The sequence below is a fragment of the Ursus arctos genome, unplaced genomic scaffold (genome assembly GCF_023065955.2).
Source record: "Ursus arctos isolate Adak ecotype North America unplaced genomic scaffold, UrsArc2.0 scaffold_13, whole genome shotgun sequence".
NCBI classification, from domain to species: Eukaryota; Metazoa; Chordata; class Mammalia; order Carnivora; family Ursidae; genus Ursus; species Ursus arctos.
Window position 1 is genome coordinate 60,642,289 of NW_026622797.1, and position 18,386 is coordinate 60,660,674.

The 18,386-nt window shown below is 43.8% G+C and overlaps 1 protein-coding gene across 10 annotated transcripts in view; it reads right to left on the minus strand.

Moving 5' to 3' along the window:
* Positions 1-15,967, minus strand: part of KLHL32 (kelch like family member 32) — a 253,190-nt gene extending 237,223 nt beyond the window's left edge. For 8 of the 10 annotated variants that reach the window (XR_008959002.1, XR_003319828.4, XR_006411007.3 and 5 more), the window contains exon 1: positions 15,551-15,909. The gene's annotated coding sequence lies outside the window, so the exon portion shown is untranslated. Of the gene's footprint in view, positions 1-5,924; positions 6,402-15,550 lie in introns of all 10 variants that reach the window. The other 2 variants (XM_048225964.2, XM_026511771.4) reach the window with 2 other exon arrangements.
* Positions 15,968-18,386: the final 2,419 nt, after the last annotated feature.

The window sequence follows — 18,386 nt, forward strand, 5'->3', positions numbered from 1 at the left end:
GATAAAATATTTCATAGTTTCATCCTGAAATGTGAGTATAGGGTGGGGGGATGGGATCCGCCCAAGTAGCGCAGGTACGGTCCAGGAGTCAAAGCTGTTCATCAGCATTAGACTGAGAGACTGAATAGTGGAACTCACAGGTGGTAGGCAAAATGAGATTGCCTACATTCTCATTCACGCCACACACAGGGCGAGGTGATAATGGGAAGAAAGACTTGCTCTTCCGGATGCAAAGGGAGGAACCATCAGCGCCCAAGGCTCTGCTGCTTCCACTTAAGAACAGCCTTAAGAGTAAACAGCACCAATTCACCGAGTGCCTACTTTGTGCGGAACAAGGCAATTTACATACGTTATTCTGCTTGATCTACATTTATACTGCAGAGTAGGTGTAACTGAACCCACAGTCCAAGTGAGGATACTCGGTTCTAAGAGATAAATAACTTGCCCAAGGCCAAATAACCAGTAAATGAAAGACCCAGGATTCAACCTTGAGGCTGGCTGTCTTCAAAGCCATTCCAGTGACACACCCCACCACTGCCCCTGCACGAAGAAAGAAAGGCAGCTGCAAACAGCCAAAATCGAGGGGCTGTGGGGAGGTGCGTGCCTTGTTAACAATGCAGTCCAAACGCAGTTTTAATGTCAGTAGTCATCAAGAACAGCCAGAAAGGAGTCACAACAGCACGGAGTAAGTTAGATGTGGGAGCTGTAGCACACGAGAAGCATATGGGAAGGCTGGACCCCAGAAGAAAAGTTCTCCACGGTGGGACCCTGCCCTGTTCAGCACCCTCGCGCAGGGAACAGTGAACCCAAGAGAGCAAAGGTCTGGTCCTGATGCTGGAGGGCCCTGGCCAGACATGCGCTGTTTTTTTTTCCATTATGAAAGTAATCCTAGAACTGTCCTTTGCTACACTAGTAGCCAGAGAAACCCTTGATTTAAAAAAACAAAAAACAAACAAAAACTTGGTATAAAGCAAATGTGAGAGTGTGTTGTTTTGAGAATATCCAACTTCGGAAAATATAATACAGATAAAATTACTAGACTCCTTTAAATAGCCAACTCCACGGGCTTCGAGGGCTTTTTGTGTGTGTTTTTAAATAAAGTATGCATTCCTTGACAAAGAGGCTTAGGAATCAGGCATACGTAACACTGGAGGTTGAATAGAAAGCACTATTTCCTAAAAGCATGTTTATATACAAACCCTGGTAAAGGGAGATGGTTCACACCCAGAAAAATTAGAAGGCAGGTGGGGAAATGCATTTTGAACTGATTAAGCCTCAGATCTTTTAGAAAGAAGAGTGAGATAATGGAAGCCAAGTTTTTTGTTTTTTGTTTTAATTTCTCTTAGAGTGCGAACAAGTGAGCACAGGAACGAGGGGGAGAGGCAGAGGGAGAGGCAGGGAGAGAGGGCAAGAGAATCTTACTCAGACTCCCCCCTGCGATCAAAACCTGAGCCCAAACCAAGAGCTGGACGCTTAACCGACTATGCCAGCCAGTCACACCAGAAGCCAAGTTTTTAAAGATAATACTCCAACAGCACCCACAGGAAGGGACAGAAGAAAAAAGAAAGTGGCAGAGAGAGACCAGTAGAGAAGCTACAGAATGGAGGACCTGAATCAGAAGAACAACCACCAGGGGTGCCTGGGTGGCTCAGTCGTTACGTGTCTGCTTTCTGCTCAGGTCATGATAACAGGGTCCTGGGATCAAGCCCCGCATCAGGCTCCCCACTCCGCTGGGAGCCTGGTTCTCCCTCTCCCACTCCCCCTGCTTGTGTTCCCTCTCTCGCTGCCTCTCTCTCTGTCAAATACATAAATAAAAACCGGAGGAGGAGGAAGAGGAGGAGGAGGAGGAGGAGGAGGAGGAGGGGAGGGGGAGGGGGAGGGGGAGGAGGGGGAGGAGGGGGAGGAGGAGGAGGAGGAGGAGAGGAGCAACCACCAGGTCTGAAGGAGAGAGGAGGACACACAAGATACCGGGAGGGAGAAACTGAGGGGCCCCGATCACTGAATATTAAGCTAGCACACTAGTTATCTGCAAATAAGGTCAGACACACATGAAATATGGTAATATTTTAATTTCACACGAACATGTGGCTCCTTTAACCCACGCTTGTTGAGACCATGCTAAGCACTGCTGGTACAGGCTAAGCAAGATCAGTATTCAAATGTTTAGAAAGACAGATACAGATGCAGAATGGAGGCCACCTGGGATGGCAGGGGATGGGAATAACTATAAATGGATACAAGTGTTAGCTAGGACCCAAAAGGGAGTTAGATCAGAGGGCTGCAGGCTATTCCAAAGAGGAGGAGGGAGAAGGGACAAAAGCAGAGAAAGAACGTGTCTGTTCTGTAGGACAAGCAGCTTCCGCCAAGGAGACGTATACCCAGGTGTTTTACCAGATACCTCCTTGAGTGAGCCAGTGTGAGCCAGACTGGAGCTGAGGACCTGTGCAGAAGCCCCTGAGTTACCCTAAACAGCTCATTCTAATACTAAGATCTCCTCCAATGAGTGGGGTTTTCTACCATTGTGTTGAACATACAATGAATGCACTAGCATGCTGACCTGCTGGCATGTGGGGCGGGGAGACGACCAAGTGCCTCAGTAACAAAGTATGGATCAATTCCTTGATGTATCAAGCTTCCTGCCTCTAGCACACTGAATAAAAGCTTCTTGCACTAACCCTTAAAGGAGACAGTGCTTTGAGAACTATCTCCCTGTCTCCTGACTTGCTGCAAATAATAAACTTTTTGCTCAAACCAAGAGACTCAGGCTGGTCTATTGGCTGACACACCCCAAGTGGCAGACCCTTTGCATTGCGTGAGGCAAGGAAACCTTCCGGGGTGATGAAGTATTCTAAAAGTGGATTGTGTCGATGGCAGCACAACTCTATATACATGTACTAAACATTATTGAAACTGTACTTCAATACACTCGGGGAATTTTATGGTATATACATTATCCCTCAGTAAATCTCTTCTTAAAAAGTGCTAAGAGCTGTGGGCAAAGGAATATGGAATACGGAGAGTTGAGAGTCAAACGGTGGGTAGGTGGCAGTTTTAAAACAGGGGGATCACAGTGGGCCTCCCTGAGAAGGTAACCTCTGAGCAAAGGCCTGGAGAAGGTGAGGGAGTGAGCCTGGGGGTAGCCAGGACAAGACACACCCTAGCCGCAGGGAACCACAAACTCTGTGCACAGGTCCTAAAGTAGAAAAGGAGGCCAGTGAGACGAGGGCAGGAGTGGACAAGGAAAGAGTAGAAAGTAAGGACAGAGGATAAGAGATGGTGTGGAGGAGATTGGTTCTTGGGATGGAAGCTGTTGCAGTTTTGAGCAAAAGAGTGACACATCCTAACTGAGGTGCTGAAAGGATCACTCCGGCCGCCGTAGTGAGGAGACTCTGTGTGAGGCGAAGGAGACCCACTGGGCCCCTGCTGCAGTGAGGTATGCAAGCAGTGATGCGGAGTGGGATGATGGCAGTAGCAGGGCTGTGGTCACGTGGTAAGAAACCGGCAGGTTCTGGGGATACAGAAGGTAGAGCCAACAGAACTTCCTCGCTGCTTGGATAGGAGTCGTGAGACAAGGAAAGCAATGATGGCTCCAAGGTTGGGGCTTGAGCAACAGAAGATGCAGAGGCTCTGGATGAGGCAAGTTGGAGGAAAAAAATTTAAAGCACGTATCGACAGGCACCTGGATGGCCCAGTCGGTTAAGCGGCCAACTCTTGACTTCAGCTCAGGTCGTGAGCTCAGGGTCATGGGATTGAGCCCCGAGTGCGGCTCATGCTGAGGGAGGAGTCTGCTTGAGATTCTCTCCCTCTCCCTCTGCCCCCCCACCCCACTCGTGCGTGTGCATGCGTGCTCCCTATCTCTTTCGCGCACGCTCTCCCTCTCTCTAAAATAAATAAATAAATCTTAAAAAATTAAAAATTAAAAAAGCATGTATCAGGAATTCCGTGACTCTCTTATATTATATATGCCAAAATCACTTCACATCATTTTGGTAACTTTCTTTGAAAGATCAACATCGCTGTAGGGTGAGTTTCCTTCCAATACATTATGAGTTGCAGTATTTTACAGAAATGCGACTGGCCATACAAAATGTAGAAATGTTTATTTAAAATCCTGATTCTTGTCTTCCTTGTATCCTGAGGACTGCTGAACAGCTTATTCTTTTATAACTTCTTAATTTATTTCTAAGGACATTAGACTTAACTTCTAGGAAGGTCCTGTTGGTGGTCCAAGCTAACCAATAAAAGTGCAGTGACACCAAATGGCAGTCACTCATCCCTGAGGAGTTCTTCTGAAAGGAACCGGCTGAATTGGAACAAGGCCCAATCGATGGAAGCTGGGATATACAAATGAAATCCACCTCCTATAAAAATATCAAAGTTAGAGCAAAATTTATGAAGCATCTCCAAAGAAGTGCCAAAACTCAAGGTCAATCTCTCTTGTGACTTGTTTCTCCTTAGGAGAAAGCTACTGTAAAGATACGAAGGTAGGAAAGGTTGAATTCTTATCTAGAGATTTAAATAATACCGACTTGTATTTCATGATGTGAAATACAGATTTTTCCTTCTTGCACTTCTAAATTTATGTGTGTGTGTTTGGTTCTTTCCATTTATTCTGCATATTTGGCTACCAGACTTCTCCATGTGATCATTATCATTAATACGTGAGTTAGAAATACAAATTAGACTCAGCAGCTGTGCCCAAGGCCATTACTTCCTATAATTTGGCACAGATGGCCAAAAAGATGGTTTTGGCAGAATGGCCAAGTGCTAAACACCAAATGAGGCTGCAGCCTCAAAACTAACTGGCGGTAAATGCAATTTTACAGTTATTTCACCCCTCTCCTCTCTCTCTCTTACTCCCTGTCATTCTCTCTCTCTCTTTCTCCTTTATCCTCCACCCCCACCCCACTCCCCCACCCCCCATTCTTGACATAAAAGGCAGAAAAGTACATCCTCTTTTTTTTTTTTTTGGCAAAATTCTAAACACAGCATTTTACCTGATTTTCTAGGGAGGAAAGAGGAACTCAGTACAAAAATTCCAGTTCTGAAATGGTCATTCTTTAGGTCAAAAGACCTTTTTCTTCAACTCAAAAATATTCTTAGTACGAAAAGCTTTCCGGCAAAAGACAAAACAAAACCTTCCTGCAATTGCGATTAAGCCAGTGTGTCCCTAACTTGGTGTCAGAGAAACCACCACAAAAGTCATGATGATGGTTACATTACCAGGGACAAATAAATACAAGTATGGTATGTGCCCTTCACTCATACACATACCTGAAAATGACTTCTCTTAAAATTATAATTGGGCAACATTCTCACCATGCACAGCTCTGATCACGTTCATAGCTGTCTAAAATTCATTAATAATTTCACAAGCTAACGGCAAGGTTTCTTTATCCCCTTATCTATATATTGGGTGCTTAACAGTTTGCATATCTTTCCCAAATGCCTGATAATCCAAAAATTTGGTGTTTTAAGTAGATGATCATTACAAAGGTCACAAAATTCCCCTCCGACATAAAGGACGCACACAAACACAGTGACACTCTTTCAGTCAGTCTCTAAGAACAGAATATTACCTTCCAAAGCCTATTAAAAACCTGCACAGCCCTTTCTGAACCCTCCCAAAAAATAAAGGGGCGCCTGGGTGGCGCAGCCGTTAAGCGCCTGCCTTCGGCTCAGGGCGTGATCCCGGCGTTATGGGATCGAGCCCCACATCAGGCTCCTCCGCTATGAGCCTGCTTCTTCCTCTCTCACTCCCCGTGCTGTGTTCCCTCTTGCTGGCTGTCTCTCTCTCTGTCGAATAAATAAATCTTAAAAAAAAAAAAAATAAGGAGCAAATGACAATTCAAAGGTGTAACTTCTCTGCTCCCGAAATCTTGCCATAAAGACCTTAGATTAGTCTGCTGCGGTTCACTACTGACCTGTGAGATCAATGACTCATAAACTTTCATGCACGGTAGAAACAGCATTCTCCATTTGGCTCATGAAACTCCATGGGATCGCCATCAATGGTGTAAATCTAAAAAGGTATGAACTAAAAGCGTCTGATTTTATCTTAGGCGGGAATGTACATTCTTAAACTCAATCTAACAACTTCAGTGTTGGGCGTTATAATGAAGACATTTACAAAGATGCTCTCCACAGCCATCCTCCTGATTAGCTGTACGCAAGTCTGAGCGGAAAGTCACAACTTCTCTCTCCTAGCAGGGAAGATGTCTGCACACATCATGAGTTCTATCAAAACGGGGCACCTGGTTAGTAAAGAATCGCCTGCAATGTTTAAATGTCCATTGGGTATCCAGAGAGCCGTGTGACCTCAGAACTGGTCTGATTGCCATTTCTTGTTGCGCGTGAACGACAAGCGAGCTGAGGCCCAGATCCAGGTGGCATGGCTGAGTCTAGGGAGGTAAGAATAAGAAACAGAGAGTAAGCAGCTCACTGCGCTCTCGACACGCAGCTCCCGAACTAGACCCATCTTGAGACTCACTCAGGCAAAGTTTCATATTCGGTGGCTCAGCACCAATGCAGATTCCAACACAATAAACACAGAGGCTCCAGGAATCTACATTTTTAAAACAATTCCAGGTCATTCTGAAATTTGGCCTAGTTGCAAACCTCTGGGCTAGACTTATTGTAGAACAGTGATAAGATAGAATATTCTAAAGCAAGATCCCAGAATGCATGATTTTCGAAAGCAAGGTTCCAGAATGGCCACTCAAAACCACTAACAGAGCATTTTTAACATAAACAGAGCATCTTAAAAATATATCTTCTTTTGTCCTCGTGATTCCTAATGTTATCCCCAGTTTATACAGAAGGAGACACAGACTTCTGAAATCAGGCCTCCACAGGCAGAACAGAAAACTCAAGGAATCTGACTCCCAGTGCCCTTGCGCTCCCAATTCACGTCATCGTACCTGCCCCGAGCATCACCTTACTCCACAGAAATGCCACCAGTGAGGGATTTTCAGTTCTGCTCTGTGAGAACAGCCTTGGGAAGGCATTATCAACTCTGGCACAGCCATTAGGAAGCCTGGAAGTTGGCCAGGGAGGGAAATGTGGCTGGCTCCTAGGAGATGATGTTCTTTTCAGAAATACTGGTGGGTGCTATGGAATCACATAGAAAGACCCTCTCCTGAAGTTCTCAATACACACCCATCCCTGAGGTCAACTGTGAGGCTTCAGGTCAGGAGAGGCACCTGATCCTTAGAAAAGCTCGGGAGTCAGTGAGCCCGAGCTTCCTAAATCCCTGGGTTAACAGTGCATCCGACCCATGATACCGTGACGCAAGAGGTCCTCTTACATCCTTTCTTCTGTCTCTTATTCAAAGAAGGAAGGTATACCCACAGCTGCTGACTGAGGCACTGCAAGCTGAAACACGAACAAAGGATGATGGCAATAAGATTCTGAAACCATAACCAGATATGGCTTTTCAAAAAGAGGTCAGTACAGAGGAAGCAGAAGAACTCTAATAATACAGTGACCAAAAGAAGAATACAGTAATCAAGGCACATATTTAGAGGGTATGGGAATTTTATGCCCCATTAGGTCCTTTACCCAGAGGTAAAGTACATCCTCAATTTCACAGACAATGTGTAGGGCTGTTGGTACCACAGAGTTAAACCACATAACTAACTCCTCCTGTCCCAATTCCATGCTCACCAAACCGTTAGCCCCAGAAGAGAATTTGCTGGCCGGAGAATTTCACCCACATCTGCAAACCCACTGACAGTTAAATACATCATAGAGAGTAACATTCCATTTTAACGCGATACAATGTGACAACAATAAATTAACTGCGAACTTCTGGTGAGCAACACTGATAGAACACCATGAAACACAGAAAGCAAAAATGGACAACCTTGCAAAAGATTACAAGGTCAGAGAAGGATAATTTGTCATAAAACCCTGCAGATGACACTAAGATTCACAAATTAGGATTTCAGTAAAAAGCCTAATTAAATGTCATGTCGAAAGGCCTAAGGGCTGTGCATGAGTTTCTCAAATGACATTTGATCAATTAGGAAGCCCTATCTATAGGTGATATTAAATACCTTCAAGAAATGATAAATAGCTTTGACCCAAAGCTAAAGAAGATAAGCTGGTCCCAAATTAAACCAGATTGTAGGTAATTAATGTTTTCATAGGAGAAAGAACCAAAACCTTCATTCCATATTTCTTTAGGCTTTGAATTCTCAAAAAACCAATCAGCCGTATCAGTTCCTGGACATCAGTCTGGGAGAGACTAGTGAATCTTCGAAGCCGAAGGGTTACTGGATTATATCTAAACGACTGCCTATCACAGTGACAGCGTTAAAAAAAAGAAAAAGAAAAAGAAAAGAAAATGTCTCCTTTCAGGAGATGTCAAACAGAGTAGATGAGGAAGCAAGTCACAAAGAGACTCTACCAAAATAAATCTCTTTCATTCAGATATCTACCTCAATTCTGAACCTAAATTTCCAAAATATTAACCACAGCTATCACTTGGGGAGTGGTTGAGAATATCTTCATATTTTAAGCAGACATTTTTCTCTTAGTAATATGATTTTATAACTTTGCTGGTGCCATCTTGGCTACTGTGTTTTCATTGCAGAATCCACACTTCCCTGTAACTAATACCCACTACACATCAAACCTTTTTGGAATTCAATTTTAATATATTCTCTTCTGGGTCCATAGAGATAAAAGAAACAGGTAAAGGATAGTCTACCTTTGACAAACGATCACAAATTTAGCATTAACAATTCCCTAAGCCTCTTTTATTTTAGGTATATGAACTAATATTACTCACCAACTACTAAAAATACCTCTGAATTATTCAATTGCAACACATGTAAAGAAACACCGAAATAAGCACATATATTCATATGCACCAGAGCATGTGTGGCACACAAAATAGTCTTTTCTGGAAGGAGGTGCTCTGTGATTGATTGTACGATATCAACAAAATTTAGCTTGGCATATGGATTCCTAAAATTTACTGTTCAGGTTACCCTCCTATAAATGCTTTTTGTCATCACTACTACAAAGTCACCAGTGCAGTGGACTGCTTACAGCTCCCACCACTGCCTGGATTACCCCAAGTCCACAAGCTACAGGGGGGTGACCTTGAAAAAAGTCAAGACACACTGACCTCATCTGGACTCCTAGGCAGTCAGAGAACTAGATGATATCAAAAAAGTAGAGAAATTACTCTACCACTTGTGAGGATGAGCTGTTGCTTGGTGGGGGTGGGGGAAGGGCAGATAGTGGTACAGGGAACAAAGGGGGAAAAAAACAGACTTAACTGGAAAGTATTCTCTTCGAGAAGCCTTTAATCCTATCTGACTTGAAAGTGAATTTGAGGAGTTTTTTCTTTGAGCCTGGTGAGCTCTTGATCTTTTCATAAAATTAACATAATTCTCCAAGAAGGGAAACCCCTAGTTGTCCAGAAAAACGTAGGCAGCTAGAGCTTGACCTCACAGAAAGACTAGGAGGTCTGTACCAACCGGTACTGGGTGCTGCTATTATTAATTCCACAGGGGACACAAGGGGTGCCTCTGAGCTTTTGACAGACAGGGACCCCTGAGGAGAGCCTTACAGAGCCCTCCTGAGCTGCCTAGGCAGGAGGAAATGGACCCTCCACCCCTTTTCCCTTGGCCAGGCTGGGCCTGAAGGACCTGTAGACAAGAGGGTGAGGTGGCTTACCAGGCAGGAAAGACACCAAGATACACATCCCTGAGGGCCCACCCAAGATGACCACCACTCACTCAAAACTCCATTACACTAAGAGGCTAGTTCTTCTCTAAGGCTGGCAGACCAGATTAAGACATTTTATACGGTACGTGAAATTTAAGTGTATTCCCCCTCATGCTGAGGAAGGCAAAGGGAAAGAATTACTAAGTACCCCAATTTTATTAGGCACCAGGCATTGTGCTAGATGTTTCTTAGGCATATTTTATCTAATCTCAGAATAGCCCTCTAATCTAGGTAATAGAATTCCCATTTTAGAGACGAGGAAAGCGGGGACCTACAGGGGATACGTAGCCAGTCTGTAGATAACAGAGCCAGGGAGGGTCAGATTTAGTATCAAATCCAGGCCCCAAGGCTCATGTTCAATGGGCTGTGCCATGCTACCTTGCACATACAATCGAAGAACTAAAACTCATAAATAATAAGGCTTCTAAGTAATGATTTAAAATGAGGTACCAGAATTTATGTCATAAAAAAAAATTGCAAAATGCCTCCTCCCCTGCTCTTGGCTTCGGTCCCATTAGCATTGAACGTGTTCCCACTGAAGCAATCAGCCAGAATGGGACTACTTATTCGATCAATATCCTGTATGCCAGACCGGTGGGGGTGGGGGAGCCCTGTTTCTAAGTAGCTGGAATTGGTTCATCTGGCATGAAATGAGGAATATATTATGCCTCAAATAAACATGTAGGAGAAAGTCAAGAGTCTATGAAAACTGCCAAAGATTTTCTTTCTTCATTTAAAAATCATCTTATCAGATCGGTAATTTCAACCTGGCAAAACTAATTTAGACAAATTTACAGCTTCCCGCGTTTTCGCCGTATGCAGAACTAATCTGACTCCAAGTCAAGTGTGCAAAACCGTTTTTATATATGGTTCTTTTTAAATCCAAAATTTATAATGTTGTATGTCTAAACCAAATTAAATTAAATGCATTAATGTACTGCACTGTGCATATGAAACAAGGCAAGAACAAAAAAAATATGAAGTTAATTAAGTTCAGTGCTTCCTCAGCTTAGGAAAGATCTCAGTGAGAAGGGAATGGGAATGAACAACCCACTTAGATACGACAGGACCAGGGAAAGATGAACAAAATAAATCCCATCTATTAAGTCCCAGTAAGAAGAAAAGTAAGATGTTCGAGGATAAATTCACGTTCTACTCTCCACACTGAAAGAAATTCTGAAACAATGTGAACTCGTATATAAGGAAAAGGAAAGGGGAGTAAAGTACTACCTAGCACAGAGACTATCTCCACTGGTCCATTGTCGCTGTCACCAAAGAGCCAGGTAAGAAAGACGGACTCCTCCCATCATTTGTTCAGAATATTTTCCATTACTTGCCACATATATCTGTGAAAAGCAAATCATCATACTGGCGTATATTGTGCTTGATGGGAGTTAAAATCCCCCCAACTCTAAAGCAAAGTCCTCTCATGCCAATTGTCTTCAGTGCCTGACTCTATGTATCTATGACATGTTTCTATTTCATTTCATCCCATTGCCTTGTGCCCACCATTCTAACAGATGGCTCTCCCACCCACTCCCTGCAATCTAGTACTTAATACCAAATCTGGGGGCACCTGGGTGGCTTCGTAGGTTAAGCGTCTGCCTTGCACTCAGGTTATGATCCCAGGGTCCTGGGACTGAGCCCCACTTCGCATTGGGCTCCTGCTCAGCAGGGAGTCTGCTTGTCCCTCTCCTTCTGCCCCTTGCTTGTGCTCTTTTGCTCTCTCTCTCTCTCTCAAATAAACTCTTTAAAACAAAACAAAACAAATCTGACTTCTGCTTGGTTGTCACATTTTTTTCGTATCTCCATTCAGGTAACAAAAACAGTGACCCAAACAAGATCAAGAGCAGAGTACATTTATGGGTCACTCTGGGTTTGAGTATATACATTTCTCCTCACTTGCCCCACAGATGAGACTTCATCAAAGGTGTATCCAACATCAAAATCTGCATCTGCCAGAGCCTCCCTGACCTCTAAGTCTATGGCCCTACTAAAAGAAAAGGTCTACAACTGACACGTTCTTCGTTTCTCATCTAATTTGCACAATCTCCCGCCCATTCTTAAAAATTCAGGTATTTGTCCACTCCAATTCATGTAAAATATCTACGTACACTTTCTTTCCACGGAGAAATGGTATCATGAGAAGAAATCATGTGCCAGATGCTGGATGTTAAGAATACAGACATACCATGATAGTTAATGGGTATTTACCGTGTACCAGACTGTGTATAGAGAACATAATACTTTGTTCGTCCTCTGCCCTTATGTCAGCCTTTCAGAAGAATCAGTCCTATCTCCAGATTCTCCTCTATGTCTACAACACCCCTATGAGTCTCCTTCACCACCCTGTCTTGCTCTACTCCCTGCCCCGCACCCTTACTTCTGTGTTCCTGACGCACTCCATCTTGGAGACCGTATTTCTTACCACAGCTCGTGTCATCCCTTCAGCAACAATGATGAGCTCATCAATACGAGACATCACGAGCGTGATCCTTTCAATTCACATTTCCAACCGACTGTCTCACAGAGCCTACCCTCTTTCCATAGCTGAAGGGGTCTTCATTTACTAGAATCAAATCCAGCTGTCGCGGTCCAGCACTAATCCTCCTCCTACACAGGAATAATCCTATCTCCACAATCAGAGCACTTTTTAATTTTTTCCTGTAACAGTGTTTCTATGGCATCTGGTGTCTCTATTACCGCATTTAACACACAACTGCCACAAATCACAATTCTGTACGTGTCTATAATGGTGTGAAGTACGGAGAGCTGCTAAGGTTTAAAGTTGTCTTTTGTGGGTCTGGTTTAACTTCACATAGTCTCAGGTTCTCTATCTATACAATGAAAGTAAGATCCCTACTCTATAGGGACATTAGGAAGACAATATAGAAAGTAGTTTTCCATACAGGGAAAACATGGACGGGGCTGGAAAAATGGAAGCTGCCAGGAGCAGTACGTGTTTGCTCTGACTCCTTGAGGGCAGAGCTGTTATCTCTGTAGCACCAAGCCAGGACTTTTGTCACGTTAGTATTAACTAGCATCTGCACACGTATTTCCATGAACTGAAAACTGAAATGCATTTGCTTACTGTCAAAGCATCCTTCTAGAGGGGGATTTTAAAATAAGAGAACTACTAGAAGCCACTGTGCAAATCTTGGCTTTCTTTGTTTTTAAACTACACCTTCTTGGATCCACAAAAGAAATGACATAAATAAAATAACTCCTTTCTGACCCCACCACAGTCTGCCTCAGTGAAGTCCACTGACATCTCTGAGGTGTTAGTAGAAATATGAGAAGGTGCCAGCTTCTCAAAAGGTATATGCTTACAAGATGCTGTTACTGAAGGAGTAAACAGCATTCTCTACGTCAGGGTCCTAGAAGTGAATATCCTCTGGAGTTCCCGTGTATGTTTTCGTTCCTTTGGAATACTGCAGTATTCTTTGGTGGGTTTTAGCTAATTACCTAAAACCTTAATGAGAAGTTTTCGTGAAAGGCTCAGGATGCTCCTCTTTCTGACTAACTTTTTATTCTACCTCTTCCTACAATGTCATGTGCTCAACCTACTTTTTCTATAGTTTATACTACATGTCCAGAAAAGAAAAAATTAAGCCAGGAACATAAGAACTTTTAAGCTATAAAGGCTTTTGTTTCATTAGACTAAAAAAAATTCCCCTTTTGGAGCACTTCGCATTCTTTTATTTTCTCTGAGGCATAGGAAGAGGCCTAGGAACCCTAAAAAACAAAGTTGGACCTGTCTATTGAAGAAGGGATATGGCACATTTTTTAGATTTTAATATCAAAACCAGAAAACTCCTAATCACTCATATAATGATGGATGTATTTGATGGATGTAATAGAAAAATAGGTAAGAATTGAAAGAGAACTCAGTAACTATGGATTGCAACTGGCAGGCCACAGGCCTTATGTGGCCCAAATACACTTTTAATGTGGTCCTTTTGGTTTATAAAATTAAGGGCACTTCACATGAAAATATGTAAGCTTCTGTTTCCCTTGAAAAATTAGAATGTTTTAGAGCCGGGGTGACAACAATCAGCTACAGTGTGGCGTTGGAGCTGCCTTTCTTCTAGTGGTTGGTATGTTCCAAAGGCCACGATCCACAACGTCTCTGCCACATGGCCCCCACATGGCCCCCACTAGGCACTCCTTTATCTTACCTGTGCATTGGCAATACAGACACAGGATGTTTTTAAGGCAAAGAACTTGGATCCAAAAAGGGTTTCCCCATTCACTAGCTCTGTGACCTTCCACAGGCTCTGAGTCTTGGGTCCCCCAGCTTTAAACTGAAGATAATTCCTTGACCTCACAAGGCCGTTGCAGGGAATAAAAAATGAAGCGTAGGAAAAGTACTCTGTAAATTGTAATATAAAATATTTGTCATTTTTATTCATTTCCCAGCCCCCTGTCAGGTGCATAAATGCCCTCTACCCGCCTCAGCTGTTCCTAGTGTCCTTGCTCCTATTACTATACTCTGTATGACACAGTTTAAAATCTAAATGAAAAGAATTTGATATATCCCCTTGCCTCATTTAATAAGAGGTAAAAAGATGAAGAGGAAAACAAAATGAACTGTTGAATGTCCGTGGATCTTTACTAGTTCATTTCTGTTCCTAATAAAGGTATGAAATCAGTGCAAAGTGTGATTATTGGATTGCTGATCCCTTCAAGGGCTGTTTTAAGTTCACCCACCAGGCACCTGAGGCCTCAGAGTAAAACCCACAGCCCAGTCATTAGGGGCACCTGTGAGATAACCAGCAGTGCTCCACTAAAGGATCCAATCCAACAGAAACAAACAAGCAAAAACCCAAAAGGATCTATAAAGCTTTCTCGGTGCCTCCTTCCTCTCCACATTTCAATATAAGCTCCAAAACCTTAGAATCTGGAGTAATAAGCCATGGCACAAATTCTACATCTATATCTATCATCATATAAATATATATGTAAAAAACAAAACAGTGACAGGCCTGAAAGAAAACAGAATCTTCTTAGAAATGGGCAGAGGTGCAGAAAACTGCACTTAAATGATGCAGTGGACATAGAAATATTAGCAAAGATTTCTGTCATGAGTGCTATCTCCTTACATTAGGAATTCACTAATGTCTTCCTGTTCTGGTCAATTTACAACAGATCATCCTTGTGTGGGGAACCACAATTAATTCCTCTTTCACTTTTAACGTTAAGATAATCATGCCCGAGTGAACCACAGGATATAATGTGGAAATAGAGGGGGAAAGGGATTTTCATTGGACTCATTGTTCTTCATAAGATCACCAAAATGGGAGTAATTTATGATTCAAGACACAATCCGTTGAAAAATTCATCTGACGAATCCGTTTTAAAGCATACCATATAGTGTATTACCGCTTTTCTTGAAGTTGAATGAAACCATGCCCAGAATACGCATTAACGATTGCCAGATTACCACTTGGTCCTCAGTATGTATTTTGTTTAAAAATCAAAATAAATAACAGCATCATTTTAAAAAGCTAGTTTTTCAATAAACGTCCCAAGGCTGATGTTTGAGCAAGTCTCCTTGGCAACCAAGGAACACAGTACATCTCGGGCTGGGGGAAGGGGAGAAGGCGGGGGAGCAACTCCAGGGTTGGTAGAATAAGTAACGGGAGTAGTAATTGCTCCCGCTAGACGACGCTGGTCGAGCTGCACCGGCTGCATACCCCTGAAATATCAACTCAGTCTCGCCCTCAATGGCGCACCAACAGCCTCCCACCCCCTCCCTCCGGTCCGCAGGCACCTACCCCGAACAGGTTACAAGGAGAGACAGGCTTACCCGATGGGGTGAGCGGTCTGCTGGGTTATGTATGTACCCGAGGCGGCAGCGCAGGCACCAGGTGCTCCCTGATGCACAACGGCTCTGCTTCTCCCCACGATGCTGAGGTTGAGAAACCGCAGTAGCTTCGCACTGTCGGTTTGGGGATGCAGTTGTGAAGACAAGATCGCTAGCTTGAATGTGTGTGTGTGTGTGTGTGTGTGTGTGTGTGTGTGTGTGTGTGTGTGAGTGCGCTCGCGCGCTCCCCGACTCTCCCGCGGGGAAACAGTGTTTGCTAGTAAATAAAAAGCAGCGAGCACCGCAGGTGGCGCGTCCTCGATCACTCTGCCCCAGGCGGCCGCGGCTGCCAGGAGACGCACCTTGGCGGACCCTGGGGCGGGCTCAGACCGTGAGGCGACTCCGCCCCCTCCCGCCTCCGGCGAGCCCGCGCGCACGCCCGCCCCCTCCCCCTCCGTCGTCCAGCCCGCGCGCACGCTCCCCTCCCCCCACACCCGCCACCGGGGAGGCGCGCACGCTGCGCTTTCCACCCCCCACCCTCACTCCGCCCCGCTCCCGACGGCGAGCCGGCGCGCGCCCGCTCTCCCCGGAAGTCCCCCTCCTCCGCGCAGCCCCCCTTCGTGCTCTTTGGCACCTGCGCTGTGGGCTGTTGGGTCGTAAGCACAGCGTGCAGCCAGAGCTGCGCCCCCGCCTGCGACGGGTGAGACCCAGGAACCCAACTCGCCTGCTCCCAAGCTCTCTTCCCAAGGCTAAGGAGCCACCTGTGGAAACAGACTGTGTGACCACGAGCACTGTCCCGCTCCTTCCGTGACCCTGACTCTAATGACGTCAAGTTCACATTGCCCCTATTCTTAGCCGCCCTTTTTCGGCTTCATGATAGTGCCGAGTGTGATTTCACAGTAACTTTGAGGTTGGACGGAAGCCCTGAAACTGGGAAATGAGGAGGGGTATTTGGTTACAGCTAATTCAGCATTAACACTGCGAACAGACCACAACCCAGAACATCTCCGTTAAATTTCAGGGCCTGACCCACTCTTGTGCCACTTGGGGGTCATTGATGTCATTCCTGTGTAAAACATGCGTACAACGCACACTTAAGCAAAGTGGATAATTTTAATAGACAAAAATATTCCATGTTCCACTTCTGCATCGAAAATCTCGGTCCGATGTAGAGTTAAGCCATCAGGTGAAAGAAGAATGAAACTCTAAATTGAGGTAAACTGCATTTTGTGGAAGTTCAGGGTTTAAACTACTACAAAGATGAAATTTCACAGAATGTGAAGTCCTGTCTCTCGCAAGTTTGTGTTCTTCTACACGTGGGCTAGGAACAGGGCCTTGATCGACTGTGAGATGTCCTGAACATTTTCCTTAGTCTCAAGTCAATGGTTCAGCAGTTTTTTCACTTTCAGACCCACAGGTTTTATGGGACTGTTTGTTCTCCCCACCCCTTGGGGCCTGACTTTCTGGATTCCAGTCCTTCATTCCCATGGTGTTGATATTTCGACTTTAGGACACTGGGGACCTACTTAGCTTAGCAGCCTTGGAAGAATGACAACTGACTGCAAACATTAGTTGCAGTACTACTCTCTAGAATTTTTCAAATGCAATTTGGTATTTTTCATTGGGTGTGGTTTTATACCAGAAGATCAAATGGGAAAGCATGTTTAAACCCAAAATACTATCACCGCTGTCAATAAATAAACACTTCTTTAAGATTCATAAAATATTGGTCACTATAGTGAATGCATTTAAAATTTTAAATCCATCTATATTGATTGGTTATCTGTTTGTTTAGAATAAACAAAAGGTATTTATTAAAAATAGTTAAATAGAAAGAACAAAGAGTATAACTGTATTTACACAGAAAAGAGAAGTCTATGCCACCAGCTCACCAATTGTGTGACTATGGTAGGGTCTCTTACTGCCCAAACTGGGTCTGTCTTGTTCATCATAGGTAGTCCTACCCACCAGCACAATGCCAGTCACACATTAGGGGCTCAATAAATATTGCTGGCTGACACACAGATACTGAGGAATTAAATAAGAAAATATATCTTAAATGTATAGTAAAATGTCTAGTTCAGAGAGGGCATTTTTCTCCCTTAAGGGGCTCCTTAAGGTTGATTTAAAGTATAGATTTTTTTAATTAAAAACAAAACCTTTTACTTCTCTAAAATAAGGAACTCCATAGTTTGTTAGACAACCATCAGAACCTGACACAAATGTGTATTCTGGTATATGCTGTTACTAGAAGAGCAAGTAGATTTTAGGCACTATTTCTCTGGTGGGTACCATTATATATGATCTTTTTCCTCATAGAGGAAATAGCTTAAAACAATGCTTCCCCTTGGGGCGCCTGGGTGGCTCAGTCGTTAAGTATCTGCCTTCGGCTCAGGGCGCGATCCAGGCGTTCTGGGATCGAGCCCCACATCAGGCTCCTGATGGAGCCTGCCAGAAGCCTGCTTCTTCCTCTCCTACTCCCCCTGCTTGTGTTCTCTCTCCTGCTGGCTGTCTCTCTCTCTGTCAAATAAATAAAAAATCTTAAAAAAACAAAAAACAAAAAACAATGCTTCCCCAAATCTGTTCTTTGAAATACTAGTCATTTGTTCAACAATTTTTTTGAACTCTTAGAATGTGTTAAGCAGTATAATTGGTGTAAGCTTTCAGTTGTCAATAAATAGGCATTGTTCCTGTTTCAATTTAATGATATTGTGAGAGATAAACTAAAGAAAGAAATATAAAAAGTGTGGATCCTTTGGTTGCAAAGTGACAAAAAACTACTCCAACCAACTTAAGCAAAAAGGAATTTGATGGAAAGGTAACAGGAGTTCTAAGAGTC